Raw genomic sequence first — 23,749 nt, 5'->3', positions numbered from 1 at the left:
CTTTCGTGTGGTCTGGGGATCAATTGGCTGATGTTCTTACCAAAGGATTAGGGATTAAACCATTTCATGACATTCTCGACAAGCTGGGCATGAGAGATATCTTCGCACCAGCTTGAGGGGGAGTGTTAGAATGTGTTAGGATATTTCCTATTTTATTCTTGTTCAATTTCTTTATTTGCTGTAATGGGCCTTTATTTTGGCCTTAACTTATGTTTATGATTTAATATAAAAGGGTATAAGAAACCACTTATACCATAACTTTTTCTCTTCTAAAAATTAACAAAATACACTCAGATGCTTCACCAATTTACATTTAGTGGTGAATCTAATACTTGTCTTGTGGGGAAGAAAAGGTCTCACCATCCCCTATCCTAAACTACTTGTCTTACCTTTAAATTTATCTTTTAAACTGATTGTTTAGATTTTGTATATTAACAAAATTCAAAATTAAGAAAACGTGTATTAGTTGAAAAATTGGGAAGTAAATCATATTTTAACTTCTCTTATTTAAAAACAGAATTTTTTTGAATTGTTTCAATTCTAAAGACTTACATATTCATTAAACTGAGTGTTATTTAATTTCTATTTAATTTAATTTTTATTTTAGTATTATTTTTTTTCCATAATGGACAAATGGTGGGTGAGAAACTAAGAATTTGTTCCAAAAATACAAATATCACTACGTACATGGAATTAAACCATATAAAAGTACCAAGAATGTACACTTTACCACGGTCGGGCCTATCAGAGGTATCCTTACCCTCATTATTTTCTCCAGAGGTAAGGCCCATTGTGTATTATTTTTTTATTTTTTTGTGGTTTAATTCGGTGTACATAGACTTATTCTATCCATCATTACATACATGTATACATATATACCTCTGTGTGCAAGCATTCTCATTTACCTGGAAGTTATGATACACATTGACGTTCACATGGCCCACATAACCTGTATAAAATTGCTCCACCTCCTTTTGTAAGACTTGACTTGTGATGACTTTTGTTCTCCCACCCCCAAGTTTACTTTGGTAACTCTTTATAAAGCTAGCAACAAGAGAGCGATAAAAGTAATTCATCAGAGATCATGGCTAAAATAATCATATTTTTGTTCTGCTCATTTGTTTTCAGTGTGTGTTTAGCTCAAAATATGGCCCAAACTTCTGCTGAGGCGGCAGGATCTTCTTCCTTACCTCCATCATTTGGTCCCATGTTCTACCTCAATTCAAGTTTTTCCTCAATTTGGTACAATAATGATTCTAATGGTAAGAGTCTTGTCAGTGAAGACAACTCAACAATCGTGAGAGCAATTTTCTCAAGAAGGGGAAGTGTTGAGTTTGTTTGTGGATTCTACTACTTCGGTAATTGCACCTATTACTTGCACTCAGTTGCCATTGTTGGTGGAGGAAATCACAGTGTAGGTTGGTCAGCAAATGTAGGCCATCCTGTGAAAGAAGACGCAACTCTACAACTTACAGTAGATGGAGAATTGGTACTACGAAATTCGGATGTAGACCACGTATGGTCAACCAATGCATTAGGCAAGTCCGTGGTGGGAAGGAACATGACGGAATGGGGAAATTTGGTTCTATTCAACAACAAATGAGCAATTATTTGGCAGTCTTTTGATTACCCCACGAATACATTACTTGTTGGGCAGCGGTAATTTGAGGATCAAAAACTCATTTCAAGTTCATCAAACTTATGGGCTCGTGGTTTGTACTTTGCCACATTGAAATTGGCTACCGATTTTGCTACATACATAAGAGGCAAGGGTCAACCACAAATGTGTTATCAGTTGGTTCCAGTTCAAACCTCAACAACTAGCAGAGGCTCATACTATGCAGAGCTTCAACAAGGAGGTTTCCTTGTGAATATTGGTACATCTCAATCAATGTTTAAAGTAAATCCCATCAATTTTCCCTCCACTGTAAGCACTACATATATAAAACTAGGTAGTGATGGGCATTTGAAGATATTCCATCACAGTAATGCCAATGGGTGAAGGGAGATTGTTGATATGATTACCCACGATTTAGGTAAATGTCAACATCCTCGCCACTGTGGTGAATATGGCTTATGCAAACAAGGCCAATGTAATTGTCCCATAGGCATGGATTGGGTTCGATATTTTGAGCAGACACACAGCCAAAATGGAAAACATCAACACCAAACTCAGCTTCAAATACCCTATATGGGTTGCTCTAGTATTACTTCCTTGTCTTGCCCACCTCTTGTTAACCAAAAGCACCATCTTATTGAAGTTAGAAATGTATGCTACTTCAACCTGATCGACGAAGATGCTGCATTTCCAAATATCAGTGACATAGAGAGATGCAAAGAGATCTATCTGCTAAATTGTTCCTGTGGTGCAGTCTTTTTGAGGTGCAACAATAATGTTTCAAACGGGTGTTGTTATATCCCATCCACAGTATTGACAGTTAGAGAAGCGCAAATCCTAAACCACAGTTTTGCATCTGCAACATTTGTCAAGGTCCAAATTCCCTATAAGGCAGCAAACAGACAAGTAAAGGCACTGTGCCTGATACTTCTCAACGTGCTTCACTTTCAAGAAATCGAAGAAATTTAAAAGCAATAATAGCATTGTCGTGTGCTGGTGCCCTTTTAACTTTTGTTGTTACAATTGTTACATGCTTTGTGATGCTACGCCCAAGCTGCTCAGAGGATGGGGAGGACTGTATGAAGCAAGTTCCAGGAAGTCTAGTGAGGTTTTCAGATAAATAGCTATGTGTTGCAACAGAAGATTTTAAGGAAAGATTGGGAGGTGGAGCATTTGGAACTATGCTCAATGGGATGTTGAAAGATGGCACTCAGATTGCAGTGAAGAGTTCAGATAAATTGGGCCAAGGGATGAAGGAATTCTTTGCTAAAGTTGAGACACTTGGACACATACACCATGCTAATCTTGTGAGGTTGATTGGGTTTTTTGCGGAAAAAGCTTGCAGGCTTTTGGTATACAAGTATATGACTAATGGCTCTTTGGATAGCTAGATTTTTTGGAATAACCAGAGACCTTGCCTCAATTGGCAAGCTCGAAAGAAGATTATACTTCACATAGCCAAAGGGCTGGCTTACCCGCATGAAGAATGCCGGCAGAGAATAATTCACCTCAATATAAAGCCATAAAACATGCTCTTGGATGAAGATTTTAATGCCAAAAATCTTTGATTTTGGGTTATCCAAGTTGATAAGCAGAGACGAAAGCCATGTTCTGACCACAATGAGAGGAACTCCTGGATATATTGCTCTAGAGTGGCGACAAGCAAAAGTCACCATCAAAGCTGGTATTTATAGCTTTGGAATTATTCTTCTTGAGGTAGTTAGTGGCCGGAGAAACTTTGATAGCACACAATCAGAATCTAGAAAACATCTGCTTTAAGTGTTGCGGGAGAAGGTTGAGTATCAACTATATGGTAGAAAACATGGATGAAGAAGTCAAACAATATCATGCCGAGAAGGTGGTCAGGATGATAAAGATTGGGGCTTGGTGTTTGCAGAATGATCAGTCAAGAAGGCCTTCCATGTCTATTGTGGTTAAGGTTTTACAGGGATTGACAGAGGTGGATACAAACATCAACTACAACTTTACATATGCAACGACATCTTCTTCGACAGTCAACAAGCATGCTTCCACGGCACCACCAGCTTCAGTTCTTTGTAATCCTTGATGAAAGCAGAAATTGAGGTAACCAAGTAACTTATGTAACTCAGTTCTGAATTTTGATTATTTGGACAAGTTAGACTAGATTACATGGTACTATTAGTCCATGATTAAATGTTCTTTGATTACCAATCCTTTAGGATTATATGTTCTATCCCATGTCTGGAATGCTCCTGGATTAAGAAGCGATTAATATAATCATATCATATCCCATGCTTATTTGAAATCACTAGGCATGGATTGCATGGTGTAATGACTATAGTTTGAGGATATTTTGATATTTTAACCACTAAATCTAGACTCCCGTCAATCCCCCATTTTCGTATCCCACTGTCCTCGAGGGACTCAATTATTCTCAAATGGAGGATATACAGTTTGGGAGGTCTGTTAATCCAAAAGTCCACTTTTATATCTAAACGTGAAAATTTAGTATTGACTAGGATATATAATCCAGTCCCACACTCTTATTTCTCAAAACAAACACAATGAAGATTATAAGTTCTACAACTACAACTTGTTTGGACCATCTGAACCTTCTTAAAGTACATTTAAATGAGAAAAGTTGCAGATGTAGGACGAGTAGAGACAACGTTGGATTTTGGAAGTAGAGGTTATTTGATGGCCTAAACAATGAGTAATTTAGGATTTTAAGGGTTAAATTGAAGGCTCATAGGTATATAGCGACCAATCCTTAATATCTTATATTTATTTATGAGGTTTCATTACTTTGGTAACCTCTTGGTCATAAATGGAGGTTAAATAGAATTCATGAACTTGGTTAATGGTCATTATTTTGGTGTAACCATTTTCTTAGTTAATGGTCATTATTTTGGTGTAACCATTTTCTTGTTTCATGGTCATTATTTTTGGTGTAACTATAAGGTCCTAATGGCTTGTTATATATCAGTAGGCAGCAGCGGGTTAAACATCATTTTTTTTCATCATCTTTTCTTTTGAAACCCTTGAGCCGACTCTCTCTCTCTAAACTTGTCTTCTCTCTAAGAATTGATCTACCTAGGGTGAGTATCTAACCTTAGTCCTTTATTAAAAAGATAGAGTGGGTTAAGGGCTTCGTTTTAATTTGAGAAACTTGGGATTTGGAGCACGTTGGTCTTTGGTCATCATCTCCGTTTGAGTTCCTCACTTCGAGGTAGGGATACCTACTCCATCTTATAGGTTTTGACATAAGTTTTGGTCATTTTGATATTTTGGCGTTGTTGGGTGATTTTGGAAAAAGTTAGGATTTGATTTGTAATTTAAGCGAAAGGGGGGTTTTCCATATATTAAACTCCATGTGTTAGTAAGACTTGAAAAATGGCATAGATAGTGTCAAATAGAGAAAATTGAACCTTAGGGTTGATTTTGATGAAAGGGGGAAAATGCCCGAATTGTTGTAGTAAATTAATTGATATAATTAATTTGGGAAAAATATGGGTTTTAGTTGAAATCCATGAAATTGGGAAATTGTTGATTGAATGGTGTGGTTGGATTAATTTATCACCCACTTATATAAATGTTGATATTATATCCGTTTAGTGCATTTATTTTCTGTTTAGAAATAACTGTTTTGGGCTATTGGTGGAGGATAGTCGTGATTGTTGTAGACATTGCACGTGGATTAGGGAAAACGGAAACTAATCACATTGAACGGGCCATTGAATATGACAGTTGAATTAATACAGCACATACGTGTATTGATTGAATATTGTATATGACAAGTGTTAAATACATTGTATATGCATATTGCTTGGGAGGAGATAGGGGATGTACTCCATGTTTTGAGGGACGATAGGGGATGGACTCTCAAACCTGTTTGGGAGGAGAAAGGGAATGGACTCCATTAGTACGGCAAATATGTGTACTTATTGATGTATGGAAGTATTTTAGTACAGCAAATATGTGTACTTATCGATTTATGGAAGTGTTTTATTATGAGCCTTAGCCTCATTTAATTGTTGATATTGGAAGTAATTTTAATATGAGATCTAGTCTCATTATATTGTTTGGCCAGGTTCTGAGCCATGTTTGTATAAAATGGAAAATTGGGTAAATAATGGAAAGTGAAACGTATCATGGACATAGTGGTCTTGAAACTGTATTGTGATGTAATTGAATTATAAGAGTAACCATCTATTGAATGCTATTGCTTTAGTCAATGCTTATATATGGTTTAGTATATCTCTGCTGGGCTGTGGCTCACCCTATATGGAAACATTATTTTCAGGTCCAGGTGATATGCTACCTCCAAGGACTTAGCTTGGGAGGATTTGGAGTTGAAGACTCTTTTTAGTTATTTTTGTCATTTTGATATTACATGTAAATTTAAGCCAAGGGCTTAATCTGTAGTTGAGTTAGTACTCATTTCTTTTGTGTCCAAGTGTTGGCTTGGAAAGATGTAAGCCCGTAGGGCATTTACTGTCGTTATTACATGTAATGTCTTCTTTTAAGAATACTCTGATGAATGGAAGAATATTTGTTTCTTTTTGTCAATACATGTTAATATTATTTATTATGGGTTTAATTTGAGGGCGTCACAAGGTAGATAAAGGGATTAGGATTGATTTGGGGGTGATTGGATGGGGTTTTGAGGTTGAAAAGCACACTTTTAGAAGGCTGTGAATAGTAATATGAAAATAGTAAATTGGGGAAAAAAAAGAAAAAAGAAAAAAAAAGGAAGAGAATGAAGAAGATAGGTTTAGGAATAACTCCTAAAATCCTTAAGCATGACACCTAAGGTTTGATTGCATCACATAATCCATGAAGAAGCTTCAAAAGCTTTTAAAATTCTCTAAAATATTAACTCTATTAAATTATAGGATTTAGTACACTTTCTATCCCTGAACTATTGTCAAATTGTCAATTTAGTCCCAAACTATTTATTGAGTCTACTAAATCCCTAACGTATATGAATCAAAATCTAATTAGTCTCTAAACTATCGATTAAATCTATTAAATCCCTAAAATATTTAATTTAAACCTATTTAGTCCCTGAAAGAATTATAAAATTAAAATATATGCCCGTAAGTATTATAAATTTGTAAGAGATCCTAACTAATTAAAATTTTAAACCAAACCAAACTAAACCAAGCTTTAAGTCCAAATGGGGCCTAACTAATTAAAATTTTGTTACAAAAAAATTTAAAATTTTTATTGTCTTTAAAAAGTGTTTTATTTCGTTGTTTGTTTAAATTAGTATTAGAGTCTGATTTCTCAATATTGCCAATAAAATTATATGAGTATTAGATATACTAAAAAAGTAGAATTAGATAGTTTAAATCTAAGAAGCACGGACACTTCTAAAAAGGTGACGTGTCCGTGTCGAACACCAATACTCTTTGGACACTCTTAGGACACGTGTCCGACACTCTTCAAAACGTCTCCTATTTTTTAAATATTTTTAAAAACTCGGACACTCTTTGGACACTTGGAGGACACACGTGTCGATCACTTAAACATGCATGCCTATCGATTAGACACATGTGAAACTAATTATAAGGTTGAACAAAACAACTTGAGATACAATAATAAAACAAAAATCATATAAATTTATAGGAATTAGTATCATATTGCATTTTTTATTATCTCTGAATGATATATTTATATATATAACATATAATAAATATATAAAATTATATATTTCTTGTGTGTCCCCCACGTGTTGTGTCCTATATTTTTTGAAAATTAACGTGTCAGCGTGTCCATATCCGTGCTTCTTAAGTTTAAATAATAACATTTTGTTACAAATAATAATAGAAAAAAAATATTAATTAAATTATATAAAAAAAACTTAGCGAAAAACTTAAAAACAATCAATTAGAAATTATTTCTGACATATAATACTAGATAAAGGTAAGCACACGTAGTCATTTTACAATATAAGTAAAAAAATACTATAGATAATTACCTTTACCCTTATAAAGGAAATTCACCACAAAAGCTCACACCTACTTTTTAAAGACGGAATAAAAATTAAAGGTTTTTTTGAAATAAAATTTTAATTAGATAGGGTCTTTTACAAATTTATAACACTTATGAGCTTATATTTTATTTTATTTTACCATTTTCAGGGACTAAATAGGTTTAATTTAAATAATTTAAAGAATTACTAGATTCAATTGATAGTTTAGGAACTAAATAAACTTTAATCTATATATTTCTGATGACCGGTACGTAGTTGCCTTGTTCTCTTGAGTTATGTTGGATTTACTTTCATTAAAATGTCAAGTTTTAAAGTGTGGTTCTGTCAATGGTTAGGCTCGTTACTTTTGAAAACTCCTCCTCAAAATTTTCGTTCTTGTTTGTTTCAATTCCGAGTTTTCTCTTGTTTCGGAAGGTGCGAGGTCGGGTTTGGAGTGTCTGGAGTGGAGCCAAAGATTTTCTGGGCTAGAAGACCAAGGCTGCACGTGCGGGAGATGAGGCCACACATGCGGGGAAATAGGAGAGAGCTGTGTGGTAGACTGCATAAAAGGCAGGTGCAGAAGTGAAGGTGCCGGAGAGAATGCACGTGTGGGGGTAAGAGCGGGAGGCTGCTTCACACGTGCGGCCAGACGCGTGATCTGTCTTGGTTTTCATGCATTTCAGCTATGTTTTGATCTTTTACTCCTTTTCATTTCATTTTCTGACTGTGTCTCTCTTTCTGTACAATCTCTCTTTTTCTCTCATCTCTCTCTACCCAAACCCTCAAAAGTTTACAATTTCTTTTGATCCCAAGAATCCATTGAGAGTTTGGTACTAGTTCCTCTTGCCAAAATGATGAGCACATCGAGGGCTTCATCTTGACCGGTGGAGATAGAATTTCGGCAAAGTTGATTTTTGGGCTTTTCTCCTCTTCTCTCTTTAAGGTAGGGGTTTCTTTGATCTTTTTCAATACCTCTTCTATAGATAAACATGTGGTAAGCTTTTATTGCATAAAAACCATGTTGTTATGGATTTTTCAAAAATCATGATAGAGGATCTAAGAATTGGTAGTTGAGATTGAAATTTTGTGAAATGGATTTTTGTTGGGTTAAATTGGGGAGTGGTTAATACGTTCATGTTTAGAGAGAGGTAAAGCCCTAATTTTTGTAAAAATGCCTAATAGATAAAAAGGGGTTGAAGTTGTGAAATCATCATGTTGTGAACAGGGTTGTTCATGGTGGAGTATAACAAATTGGTAGCTTGTAATTGCTAAAAAGGGAGTTAATCATGAGATTAGAAACGTTGGGTAATACCTTTGTTGAGTTGAAATTGAGCAGATTATGACCTTGTTATCCATGGATTGAGTTTTTGGTTAAATGAAGGAAACGAGTCTCATTTATTTTTATATATAAATATATATAATTGGTATATTGTGAATTGGGAATTATGGAGATTGACCTTGAAAAGGTAGAGGTAATTATAACTCCTTGCAAATTAAGAAGGAACCTTAGTAAGAGTTGAAAACATTGTTGTGTTGTTGGACTTAATGCCTCGAAAAAATTGGATGATTGTATTACATGTATTTACCATAAATTGTTTAGAGGTTTTGTCATTGGTCATCGGTGGAGGATGACATTGTGGTGTTGAAATGATTATGTGTTTGTAGTGCACTTGAGATAATTATACTTGTTATATAAAGTGATGGTTGGAAAATCTGTTTTGCGCTGAGAATGAGAGGTACCATTACCTTCCAACTGGCGCCTGGAGAATTGGTAGAGGTACCATTACCTTCTAGTTGGTGTCTGGTAAATTGGCATTTCATTGTGGGTAGTGACTGTTATGTTTCTAGAAGGCTGAGTTGCCTCATTTACTGAGTAAATAGTCGTTGATTCCTTGTTGTTTCCTTTGTATGAAAGGTATACATGCATAGATACGAATGTGTTGGAAACGGACGTAAATACAATATTGAGATTGTAAGAAACGTGAAGGATATCGGATACTTGTGAACATGTTTTGAAAAGTCAAATCAGGTGTAAGTTTGGAAAGTGGGATAAAGCGTAACAAGGTTTTGGTGCAATTCTTTCCTTCAGAAATTTATTATTGTCATATAAATTTTGGTGAAAAGGTGAATTGCTTACGTTATGGAATGAAATGAACGATTTTGAGAAAAGTACTTATATGCATATATTTCTGTATAAACCATAACGTTATTTATACAGTATGAGACTAAGCATTCATTATCATAACTATCTGTAAGTTGTTATTGTCCCTATTGGACCTTATGTTCATCCCACGTTGCTAATCCTTTTTCAGGTGAATATCGAGAAGTGTTACATGGTCATGGATCTTCTTTACCTATTGGCCATGGGGCCTTTTATTTGTGGGCAGAATGCCATTGATGTAAAAGGGTTAAACCCTCTTTCACCTTTTTAAGATGTAAGCCTTCGGGCAATTCATTAGATACATTCCTGTTGCATTCATTTTATATTCGAATGAGAGAATTTTATTTATTCTTACTCGTTGATGTAAAGAGTTTTTCGCATGTTATCTCTGAAATTGAATTAACTTAATGAATCTGGTAATCGTTCCGAGTAATAAAAACTGAGGCGTGACAATATTTTAGAGACTTAATAGACTCAATTGATAGTTTAGGGACTAAGTAGATAAATTAACGATAGTTGAGTGGTATAGAGTGTAATAAACCCTAAATTATAAGCATTACATGACTTTATATAGAACTGGGAGACTTTCTAAGCCAACTAGAACCAAAAAAAGAAACTACAACAATATCTGACTTTCAAAACCGATTTACGACCAAATAAGAAATATAAATAAAATCTAATTAATTAACTTGACCTAAGACAACTCATTGGCGAGCCCTACAACCCATATCAGCAAATATAAAATTACCAAAATACCCTTGATTTAAAAATCCTAGAAAATATAAAACAATCATAAAATAAGACTCTAAAATAATATTAGAAACATAATTATGAATGGTTCCTATTGGTTTTTCTTTTAAAGCATATCAATTTCTAAATATTGCCAGTTCTTTGAATTTATTCTTTCTTGAGTTTTTTATATTCTGCATCAGTTGCATGTATGCTTGAGACAAACTAAAAATATAAAAGAGGGAGGAAAAATAATATCACATAGTTGTTGAGTCGACAAAGATTTGCAAGACCAATCAGACCTTAAGTACCTAGGAGAAGAGAAAAACTAATTAAAATGTCAAAAGAGTAAGATGAGACATGATAAACAATTAAAAGAAGACACAAATCAGAAGCTGAAGCACTTGAAAATCATTTTTTTTGGTACCTTATTGAATAAATGTATCTAAATGTGCTATTGTAAACCAAATGCTCATAAGATCAAAAAACAAAGGAAAAAAATGTGTCATGTTTTGAGCGTAATTACTTGCAAAATTCATGGAATGGATATACCCAATAATATATGCAACAAAATGTTACTTCTTGGGAAGCTAGTGCAATGTTTACAATGTTGCTCTCCTTAGGAACAGATAAGCCTCTAAGGCTTTGCTAGGGATTTAAGCAGAGTAGTTGCACAAAACTCCATCAGTTGGTATATTTTTTAACCCTAGCCATGTGGAGATTTAAAAACTTGAAATTACATCTCCATTAATTCCATTATAAAAATATATATAGCCGAAGTTCACTAACCACCATAGTTGTTTCAGAACATTTAGGGTTTGCAAGTCTCTAAAGTCATGAGAACTGAGGTTCGTCTAACTTGGAATAAAATTTTGGCAATGGAGGTTGACTGTATTATTCTTAAATGTATTTGTAGTGTGAATCTAGTTGGCTTATTAATAGCTATAGAGGTCTGTGTGGAGAAGTAATTGAATTGATGCTACTTGCTCCTACCGTTAACATAGCTAAGTTCATTTACTCAAGAATCCTAGTTTGAGGGAAAGAAAAGAAAAAACCAAAGCAAAAAATGAATTTGCATTTGATAATGAAAACCATCATGCTTGATAGAAACCAGCCATAGTTGATTTTTTATCACCTTCAAAATGTCAATGTTGGAGAATGTGATAATCTAGGTGAAGTATGGTAGATCTATGACCTTATGAAAGTTACAAGACAAACTAAAGTTTGTTGGCCTAGTGTAGAATTATGACAATTTCAGTACTATGTAGGTATATTCTTCAGTTAATAAGAAAGTGATAGGGTCATACCTACTCATGATCACACTGCAATTCTAGCTCTTCTTCCTCCATGAACCCATCAGTTCCAAGAAAATTGTTCTTGATCACATTCAACTGAGTAACAACATGATTAATGGCTGGTTGATCTCTTGGTAGTTCTTGTAAACAAGCAATTCCAATACTAAGTATTGACATCAAGCACACTTGATTTTTTTTTTTTTTTTTTTGATTGCTAGCAAAGCTCTGATTCCGAGTATTGTTGGTGCTTGAGCTTGCCTCCCCAATTTCTCTTCGTTGAAATAGTGTTGGATCAACAATGCTTGTTACTTGTTCAGGTAAAACCATCGTAACAATGTCACGCCCCACTTTTTATTACTCGAAGTCATTACCAAGTTCATTAACTTAATTCAATTTCAAGGATAACATACTGAAATAAACTCATACAATCAATCCGTAGAAGTGATTCACAATACTCTCATTCGTATGCAAAGTAAATATTACATGAACATACTCAATAAATTGCCCTTGGGCTTACATCACTTAAGGTACAGGAAGAAGGGTGTAACCCTTTTACAACAATGGCATTCCGGCAACATAACTGAGGCCCCGTGGCCAGAAAATAAGTAGATCCAAATCTTGCAGCTCAACCTGCTTAATACCTGAAAAGATTTAACAACGTGGGATGAACATATAGTCCAGTAGGGAACTCAACATGATCCTCAGCAATAACAACTTACAGATAGCTATGATCATGAACACTCATTCTCATACTAGAATAATAATGTGACAGTTTATACAAAATATATAAATATAAGCTTTTCTTGAAAACAACCGTTTCATTCAACGCTATAAGCAATTCACCTTTCCTTATTCCTTTCATTAATTCACATTCCCATTCTTTCATAACATTAACAATACCTTAGGAATTTAATTCACTAAGTCCACTACTCTCTTCCATTCTCCCAACATACACAGATACCCCTTCTCAAAATTTATAATTTCTTTAAAGAAAATCTGTTTTCCTTCACACTTTCCAAAATACCAAAGATGACATTTTGGCTTCTTCCCGATACAATCAAATCTATCATGCACTGTTATAACAGAAGATAACAACTCACCGACATGCATAAGATAAACCAATGAGGCAACTCAGCTTGCCAAAACCATAATCAACACAATCTATGATGTTTCCAAACATACTGAAATATCAACAACAAACTTTGCTCTACTAGCTATGCGCATAGTAAGCCAAAGATATACTGAAATAACCAGAACTAACTTCGCTCTACTAGCTATGTGCGTAGTAAGCCAAAGATACACCTCTTCACAACAACATACCAGTTTACCAGGCGCTAGCTGGAAGGGTGTGGTACCTTATATTCTCAGCGCATACAGTTCTCCAGGCGCTAGCTGGAAGGTAACGGTACCTCTGATTATAAGCGCGGCATATCACGCCAACAACAACCATGCAACAAGGCATATCCAACATGTATAATTCATATACATAACCAACAAGAACCTAACAACGAGTTAAGGTAGATAAACACATAAGCGTAATGTATACACAACAATTCAACACAACCATGTCATCCTCCACCGATGACCATGGACAAAACCTCCAGATGCATGTATATTGAACATCTATTAACAGACTCAAATATCATGAGATCTTCAACTCATCACTAATACTAACATAGTAGTATAAGATACAACAATCCAACATTCATACTCATTTCAAAGTACCTTTCCCATTTCACAAACCAACTCTCTTTATTTTTCAAAACCGGTATTATTCCTTTTGTTTTTCGCAAAATCAAATCCAAGGACAATAATGCCAAAACTCATTTTAGTCTACTACATTCATCTCCAAGCCATTCCAATTTAATTATACAAATTAAATCATAATCACTAAAATAGGATGTTCCTCCCCTTCTCTCAATATTGATAAAAAGGGTTCAATCAACTACAACAAACAACAATGGCTTCATTCAAAACCCAATATACCCAAGTATTTACCCAATGATCAAAACCCCTCTATTGTGTTATTAAACCAAATAAATATTAGGGTTTCCTCTCCTTACAACAACAACATGCTAATTAACACCCAATTAGCCCCAAAACTCATCTAATGATAATAGATCTAAAACCAACAACTAACCCAAAGTTCAACCCCATGAATTTATACAAAAACCCAACATGATACAATTTTCATGCAATACAAAAATTACCACATGTCTATCTATAGACGAAGTATTGAAAAAGAACAAGGAGAATCCCTACCTCAAATGGAGAACTCGATTGGAGAAGATGACCCGAAATCAAAGTGCTCCAAATCCCAAATTTCTTGGATCACAACGAAGCCCTCGACGATCAACACACTTCTTACAAAGGCTCAAGGTGAGGAAAACACTCTAGGTAGATCAGCCCTAAGAGAGAAGTTCGATTTTAGAGTGAGGTGCTCTCCAATGGAGGTTTTGAAAAAGTAAGGGAGAGAAAGGAAATCAAAAAGTGATCAAAAAGGTGATTCCACGGATTGATATAAAGACTGGTCCGCTCGAGCGTAAAACACCCCGCTCGAGCGCACAGACACAGGTTCACGCTCGAGCGTCCAAAGATCCGCTCGAGCGCCAGATGCACTCTTCCAGAATTTTCTGCAGACGACCAAAATGCTGAGAGAAGAAAATTCACGCTCGAGCGTCCCAACTGCCGCTCGAGCGGAAAGGCAACAACAAAAACCCGCTCGAGCGTAAAATCGCCGCTCGAGCGTAGAGACCAAGACCTGGGCAAAAATTTCAAAGCTTCAAAACACAACCAACAAATTCCCAACTTGCCCAACACAACCCAAAACTCTAAAACAAAGAGTAAGGGATAGAAATGAGGATAAGACAACAACGAATCTACGGAACTGAGTCCAGATTACAGTTAAACAACAACAGGGAATACCGGGATCGCTATAAACAAAGTTATGGAGACTCAGATTATTAAACATGTTATCAGTAGGTCTCTTTCCTATAAATATCTCGAATGTCATCACCTCATTTCCCGTACCATACTCTATAATTCATGTATAATACAAAGTAAATACAATTGTAAAGATGCTTGGTTAGAATCATATAAACAAATAGTAATGTACCTTCTACAAATAATTCTTTGTAGAAAACAAGTTTAGAGAACTACAAACTTTACTGTTTAAAGTATGATGGGAAACAATATCATGCCTCCTAGTCGCTTGAGCAGAGACAGAGAACCAATCTCCACAGGAATTTTCTGGCTAGCCTATTACGATAACATTCATGAGCAACAAGGTTAGAGCAAGCAGATACATTGGCAGGAATTTCACCAGTGATTGAATTATTGCCTAGTTTCAATATTCGCAGTCTTCGTAGATGGCCGAGTTCCGGGGGGATTTGATGAGTGAAGCTATTGTTACGCAACCACAGTTCCCTATGGAAGCTCATATTTCCAACGTGAGGCGAAATGGAGCCTATCAATATTCACAATCACCCTCTTGTGGCGACGGCCACATGTTAGGCCAGCCCATTGACAGAAGTGGACAAATTCATTCTACAAATTCAGAGCTCCAAATGGATCACCAGTTATTTGAGCCTTGAATGTGAGCAGTGCTAGCCGATCTGTCTCACTCCTGGCTACATAAACACAACGAGTAGTAGAGCCTGAACCATCCAAACACACCATGAGAACAAATACAACATGTACGAATTGAAACAGAGTCCATGACATTGTTGAAACTTAATATTAAAACTCATCTGGGGAAATAGTGTTGTCTTCAATGTTCTAAATCACTTCTTCTTCTTCTTCTTCTTCTTCTTCTTCTTCTTCTTCTTCTTCTTCCTTCTTTTTAATTTTTTTTTAATTTTTTAATTTTTTATTTCTTTCTATTAGGCTTAAAGGTTTCTCGATCAATCCCCTCTCTCACTGCATTTATTCAAGAGCCCAGCAATGAAGTCTGTCAATCTTGCAAAAAAAAAAGTCATGATCGTGATCACGATCATGCATTTGCCATCAATCTATAGTTTAAATTCATTCTAAAACTCACACTATCGATTCAATTTCCACCCACAATCTAAATCTTTTTTTCTTTTACTTTTTAAATTTCTATTCAAATCCATAATCCAAACATAACCTTTAACCTTTTTTTATTAAATTTAAAATCAGATGAAATTTTATTTTACTCTCCAAACTATCATTTAAAATTTAATTTAATCCAGGTTTTTTTAATAATAATTTTATACTTCAACTATTTGATTTTATATTAATTTCAGTCTCACCGTTAGCTACCGTGTATAATCAAATGGAAGTTGCTAATATGTCACCGAAATTTAATTTGAAACTTTGCTTCCAAAAAAAATATCAATTAGACCCTGAGTATATTTAAAAAAAAATAATTTAAATTTACTTGCAAACTAGCTTTTTCTTCTTTTTTGTTGTAAGTTAAATTTAAATTTAATCTCTACACAAGTCCTAATTTATGAACTTATACTTCATTAAGTCTTAATTAAGATTTTTTGGTCCTTCAAGTCCTATTAAATTTGTAATAGTCGGAATTACCCTTTAAACAATGATTGTTCATTATTTATGATTATCTATGAAAATAATATGATGATTTGACATTTATTTTGATTTTCAAGATTTTAAAACATCAACTTTCAAATTGAAAAATTTTTAAAAAAAAATTATGTGCAAAAAAAAAATTATATTTTTTTGGTTGAAAAAATTGAATTATTTTTTGAGCAAAATTGAAAATTTTGTGTTTGTAAAGGAGTGTGATGATGGAACATTGATGTGCAAAACTGGAGAAAAAAAAACTTTAAAAATAAAAAAAAAACTTATAATTTTCTCAGTTTTAAAACTAGAAAAAACGGTTAAAGTTCTCAATTTTATTAGATAGTTGAATCAAACTAATAAGTAGAATGACAAAAACGTTTAATCTCATACTCTGTTTTTTTCATATCAATTAGTGAAACAATTATTCAGAACATTACTATGCAAAATTGATAATGCTGTTACTTTTAAAACTTGAAAAAAATTAATAATATTTTCAGTTTTATTAAATAGGACTTATTAGTTCAAAAAAATCTTACATAGGACTTGAGCTACCAGAACATTTATAAATAAAACTTTTAGGTAATTGACCCATTTTTTTAAATACATGTGATGTTGTTATGCGGGTATATATGTCTGATTAATCTATTTTTTTTAATGAATAATTTACTTGAAAAATCTTACAATTTAAACGATTTGAATCATTAAAATAATCTCAAAAAAAAACCCACACAAGACTGCACAACAAACTAGTGTGCCCCGTGAGTGCAACAACCACTTCTCTTCCCTAACGTTTTACCATCTTATTTATTTTTCTCAAACTTTATTCTCTACAATTAACGGAGTACATATCTTCTGTCTCGCTTTTTTTCATCTTCTATTTCATACTTATCTGATATTACTACATCATTACTAGGGATGTAATCGGTTCGGTACGGTTGGTATTTAGGTAAAAAATTACACCAAATCGATAATGTCGTGTAACGCCCCGAAATAATTCAACATGAACTATCCACATTAATGAACATTCACTAAACAATAACAATAATCCTTCCATCTTCACATATTTAATAAATGAGTTTAATACAAAAGTTCCACATGCGGTATACATTCAACAAAAATAAAAGAACACGTGAATCTATAGCATGTGAAGCATCTAGTCTCACAACAATAGAATGCCCTTAAGGGCTTACATCTTCCAAGGCAATAGCCCGGTTGCACAAAATGGTCTCTTGGACCCATACACATTTAGCCCTTGGCTTTACAAAATTTACAACAAAATGAAAGAGCTAATTACTCTTCACAAAAATATCCACGCCCTCAGTTCGGCGGGATCACTACATCTTTACCTGCACCAAATCCCATAGGGGTGAGCACAAAGCCGAGTAGAGAAATTCCTAACAAAGTATATACATTTATGTAGGACGTCCAATATAAATGCAAGTGCAAAATACGATGCAATGCCTTTATCAAAATAATCTCATATCATGCCTTTCTTGAAAGAATTACCATCCTTCTCATTAACATTTTTCAATCTCATCAATTTCAAACTTTCAATTTCATTAATCAAAGGGGCGGTAAATACGACACTGGTAATCCATAGGCTAGTGTCTGCAAGTAGACTCTACGAGTACTACCAAACTATCATTTTTACCGGTATTAATCGGAAGGCTTGACACCTATCCACGCGGTTTTTTGGTCTTTCACCATGTACACTCAGGCCAACTTATCAAGTTCAACTACACCCCCTATCCGGACTTACCACGTATTTACCCCCTAACACTTCCATAATTCTCATTACAACATAATCTTTCTCAAAGTAAACGTTTTCCAATTCATTTCAAGATGTGTGATAATGATAATAAATCGAATGAGAACGTGATGCAATACATAATATCTCATAACATTTTCCCATTTCAAACATCTCTACAACAATATCAATTTACTACATTATTCATTTCTTCGTCTCAATAATATTTCACAAATAACCATACCTTCAATTTAAAGCAATAACAATCTCTCATAATGCCCAATTCACAACAAGTTAGCCCCTTCAAGGCTACATGTAATGCCTTTCAAACATCAACTCCAATGTTTACAATTCTCACTATTCAAGGTGCACAATCATTTGTTATTTCATAACAATACACTTTCAAATGTTTAACAATAAGGTTGAAATAGTATTTCATTTCTCATATACCAAGTAAATTGTCATTTTTGCTAAATATATGATGAAAGTTCACTCTCTAATTATGAAACAACAAGATGCCCGCAAACATGTTTACATCTCTCAAAACCGCCAAAATTCCTAGGGTTTTTATATCAAAAACCAAAACAAACATCTCCCTCTCTTTTGGAAGGGTTTTTCTCTCAAGACAACACCCCTCCTATTATGTTAGTTAAAGAAAAATCCTCAAGAGTTAATTTAGGAAGAGAGAGAGACCAATCCCACTTTTATAACCCTAGCATTGATGAGACACAACTAAACCTTCAATATCATAAATGAAAAACCTTAAATCACCCAAATCTAACATAAATAAATATATGTATATATATATATATACATATATATAACTCAAGGAGATTTCCCTACCTTAATGATTGATGAAGAAAAGAGAGAAACCCTAGAGATCCAAGATGCTCCAAACTCGATCTCCACCGTCTAAGATGGCACTACTACAAAAACAATTAAAGATCACACTATGACAAATGAAAATATATCACTTTTATTGAAAGTGTGATAAAAAAAAATTAGATTAGTATTTTAAGTGTGATAATATTTATTTTTTTATCACACTTTTTAATTAAGTGTGATTATATATATGTTTTTTAATCTCACCTTCTAATAAGTGTGATTATATATATGTTTTTTAATCTCACCTTTTGATAAGTGTGATTATATATAATTTTTTTAATCACACTTTCAAATAAATGTGATTATATATATGTTTTTTAATCTCACCTTCTAATAAGTGTGATTATATATATGTTTTTTAATCTCACCTTCTGATAAGTGTGGTTATATATAATTTTTTTAATCACACTTTCAAATAAATGTGATTATATATATGTTTTTTAATCTCACCTTCTAATAAGTGTGATTATATATATGTTTTTTAATCTCACCTTCTAATAAGTGTGATTATATATAATTTTTTTAATTACATTTTTAAATAAGTGTGATTATATATAATTTTTTAATCACACTTCCAAGTAAGTGTGATCAATATATATTCTTCCAAACTGTGATCAATATAATTAAATTCCTAAATTCATTAAGCCCAGCCATGCCCAGCCCTAGTCCTTCATTCACTCTCTTCCTCTTCTCTCTCTCTCATCTGAGATCCAAATCGTGAGGTAGATCAAAATCCAAATACCATTGCCAGCTGTAGACACCCCATTTTTGACCGGCCTCAAGACTTGGACGTCACCGTTGGAACACTCGGTGATCATCCATGATTGTGTTCGTCTTGAGTTCCCGGAGGTCTCGGTTGCACGCCTTGCCTCAGGATCTCTTGACTCGACTGTTTGGTGTCTGGGTTTGCACCAAACACTTGTGTTTTTGCCTTCAAGGGTAGGGAATGGCTTGTTGGCCATTCTCACACCCCACCGGCTGTCCCCTCACATCGCCGGCTGTTTATTGGTGCCACCGGTAGTGGTTTCTTAAAACCAATGGCCAGTCGGCACTATATTTTGCTGACCGGCACTTTGTTTTGGCCGGTGACCTTTTTTTGCTGGCCGGTGTGACCCTTTTGCACCTTTCAGACTTGGTGCATGCCAGCTGTGCCAGCTGGAATGCACCAACACTCCTCCCCGTGCGTGAAGTGGTTGTTTTGAGCCTTTGCACCCCTTTTCCTTCTAGAAGGTTGAACCCTTTGGCCAAGCTTCTTGAGGAAGCTTGGCCAGCTGTCCTAGCTTCCTCAAGAAGCCTTGACTCCTTTGCCCCCTTTGCCCCTTTCACTTAGCTTCTTTGAGAAGCTTAAACCATTTCCCTTTGCCTATATAAGGACCCCTCTTCTCCCATTGTCAAGGGTTGGTGGTTTTGAAAGAAAAACCAGAGCTTATACATATATATATATATCTGATATATACACCATCTCTCTCTATATTTTACTCTCTCTCCTCCCTTGTGTGTGTTTTGTGGCCTAAAAGTGCATTTTTACCTTAGTTTTGCACTAAGACACATACTACCACAGCTTGCTTCGAGTTTGAGAGACATTGAGGGTTGATTCTTAAGGTTTTGGACTGATTTTGGTTAGAAAAGAGTGGCTGGACCAACTGTTCTTGAAGTGTTCTTCAAGGGTGAGTTTCTTGCTTTATTTTTCCCAATCTTGCATTGGCTTTTGACCTACCTTTCATATTGATTTGAGCTTTGTGTATAACTAAAAAAAGTCTTATATTTTCATGCTTAAGAACTTTCATTAAAGGTGTTTTGGCATTGGGGGTCGAAATCCCCCTCTTAGGTCTCTTTTGGTCCCTTTTGGTGTCTTTTTCTTTAAAGCCTTATTTGCTTTGTTGTATTAGCCTTCTCACCACTGAAATCCAGTGAATTTTCAGTGGTGAAGAAGATGGTTTGAAGTCTTGTATAGGGAAGGGACACCCCTCTCCCTTTGTGTCTCATTTGTGCATGTTTTGGGCTCATAAGGGTAGCATATATGCTTGGTTGTTTTTGGCTCCATATCAGATGTTTTTGGTGCTATTTAGGTCACATGTTATCTCTGTTTTTGGTCGGATTGGTGGCCCTTTGCATGCTTAACATACTTGCTTTGTATTCCCTTGGTTGTGCCTAGAAATGCATCATGACTTTTGACTACCATGCTCTCATATTTTGGCTTCACTTTGTGAAGTTCTTGACCATATTTTGTCATGCATGAGGTCTGTTGGCCACTGGTTTGGTCTTGTTTAGCATGCTTGATATAGTTTCTTTGCATTTTGGATCATGAGCCTTGAGTGTATGGATCATTAACATGCCTAGCTTGGCCTATTATCATCATTTGGCATTAGTTGAGATCATATTCCAGTCCATATAATGTGGTCTTACATTGTCCTTTGTGTCTCTTTCAATGCCTTGATGTGTTGTGTTTTCATGCCTTGACATGTGCATTGTGTATGCCTATGTGTTTGGGTCATTTTAGGGCTGCCATACCAACAGGTTTTGGAGCTATTTTGCATGCTAAAATTCTGCTTTTGGGTTGTATAGTTCATGCCATGCTTGTTTGGGTTAGTGGTAGTGGAGTGCCCTGTTGTTATGCCTTAGCCTTGGGCCCCTTTTGACCTGCATGCTTGTAGTGCATTTTGTCCATCACTTGAGTCACTTTTGGCCACTGGTTTGGGGGGTGTTTAAGGCCTCCCATTTCAGTCTAAGTCCCTTCTCGGACATGGTTGTATTCATGAGTTGTTGCCTCTAATCGCATGCTTGCATTGTACCATATTAGCATTGCATGATGAGTTTCATTGTAGCATTGCATGTTAGGAACATTACATGCTTGCCATGATATGTTGCATTACATTTGGCATGCTTTGGATTTTTGTGATACGTTGCATTTTCGAGCCATGTTTGCATAACATGCATTGCATTGCTTGGTTTGGGGTGTCAAACCAAGTGTGAAGGGGGAGAAGTGTTCATACTACAAGTGATGTAACGCGTCTCAACTCTCGGTCACCGAGGCCCTTGACTTTGGCATGATAGGGTTTTGGTATTCATTTATATGTTGCATACATTTTCATTGAATTGCAACCTTGGCTCCTTAGGCCATCACGCATCAAAATGCATGATTGATGGCCCGAGGGTCGACGATCATGCTCCCTTGAGTCCCTTGCATGATAGGGAGTGTGCCCACGCATTTGCTTGAAATTCCATGTCATACATTGTCTGTCCTTGTTGCTGTCAAAAACCAGTTTCTGCAGGGAGTTTTTGCCGACCGGCACTGTAGAGTGCCGACTGGCCATGGATTGGTGGCCGAAAATATGAAACCCCAGCCGATGGATAAGTTCCATGGCCGGTGGGTATCCCCTTCAGCCGATGGTGTCCTACAGGGTTCAGGGAACCTGTCCCAGGATTTTGGCAGTTTTCAGAGAAGCAGGGCAGTATAAACAGAGGCAGCAGTGGTATAGTACGGGCTTTCGGGGCAAGATAAATCCGAGCATGCATCATTCACGCATCTCGAGGCAGGGGCTGCGGCCATCTTCTCTTTGTATTTAATTTGTTAATTAGATTAGAAATTTTGTAATAATTAATTTAGTATTATTTATTCGGACTGTAATATTTATTTGGACCCTCCGAGTGAGGGCAATTGTGTAATAAGTGTGGGTGCGTGTGTGCATGTCTTCCAACCCCCACTTCTTTCTCCCTTTTATTTACCCGCTTATGATGGTAGACTAGGACATATTTAAATTAGCATACCTTATGTTATGCATGCGTGCATCCACACATTTGTCTTACATGCATCGGGCTCGGCGCATCACTCTAACTGCATTTGTATTTTAATTTCAAATTGAATACGTGTTAGTTGTAGCATTTCACATGTCATTGTAGATTAGCCGAGCCTATCTTAGTTGCATTTTGCATGTGTTGCATTAGCCATCTTAACATGAACTAGGATCATGCATATGATTACTAACTAGTTTCTGTTTTGGCTTGGAGTACTCTGTAAGTTCTTTTGCTTTAGCATCCTTGCATGCGTGTGAGTGTTGCCATGATAACATGATTACCATTAGGCTAGCTGCATATGTGATATAACTGCTTGAATGCCTGTGGGTGAAGGTTGGATTGTCTGAGTTGGAATAGCTCATTGAAATCCGTGTTTCAACCTACTTGCGAGTAGCAAATTCCAAAACATTTTTCAAAACAAACGAATATGCAATGCTTATTTCCAAATTGGGCGATCTAGTCTATACTTTTGTGCTGTGCGCAAAACATAGTAATTCTAGGCTAATAATCGGGATAAGAACACATAATGTTTTCAAAAACTGATATCACGGTTAGTGGAGGCCGATCTTCGGATCGGGCAAGAGGGGGTGCTCATAGCTGACCTTCCCCAATCGTACCCTAGCTCCCGAGCCGAGGCAACTTTGGTGATGACGGGCACGTGACCTTTGGCACCAAGTCAGGGTTTCCTAAATCTCCCCCTTAAAAAATATTTAGGTGGCGACACTGTATCTGGCAAAGCAGTCCATGTTTGGCACTTCTTTTCTAAAAATCTGTTTTCTCAAAACGATTTGCCGGATTTGGACTCTTTGGTTCAGATTAAGAACCGTGACACAAATTGAGTCCGAACTGTAGCACGAGGGCCTCATGCGGGCGCGTCTACAATTTCTGGCGACTCTGCTGGGGATTTTAGAGAGCTTGACTCGAACTCGTGATATCCTGTTTTGATTTCATTTATGTGTTTCTTTGCATTGCATGTGCATTGGTGCACCTAGGACTCCGTGTTTGCCATCTG

At 35.6% G+C, this 23,749-nt stretch overlaps 1 pseudogene; it reads left to right on the top strand.

Moving 5' to 3' along the window:
- The first annotated feature begins 2,658 nt into the window (after positions 1–2,658).
- On the top strand, positions 2,659–3,686 carry LOC145797957 (G-type lectin S-receptor-like serine/threonine-protein kinase SD2-5 pseudogene; annotated as a pseudogene).
- The last annotated feature ends 20,063 nt before the right edge of the window (positions 3,687–23,749 follow it).

The sequence above is a fragment of the Camellia sinensis genome, chromosome 8, assembly GCF_055761805.1.
Source record: "Camellia sinensis isolate YWXY chromosome 8, ASM5576180v1, whole genome shotgun sequence".
Taxonomy (NCBI): Eukaryota; Viridiplantae; Streptophyta; class Magnoliopsida; order Ericales; family Theaceae; genus Camellia; species Camellia sinensis.
The sequence above is the reverse complement of the archived record's forward strand: the minus strand, read 5'-3'. Positions and strand labels throughout refer to the sequence as shown.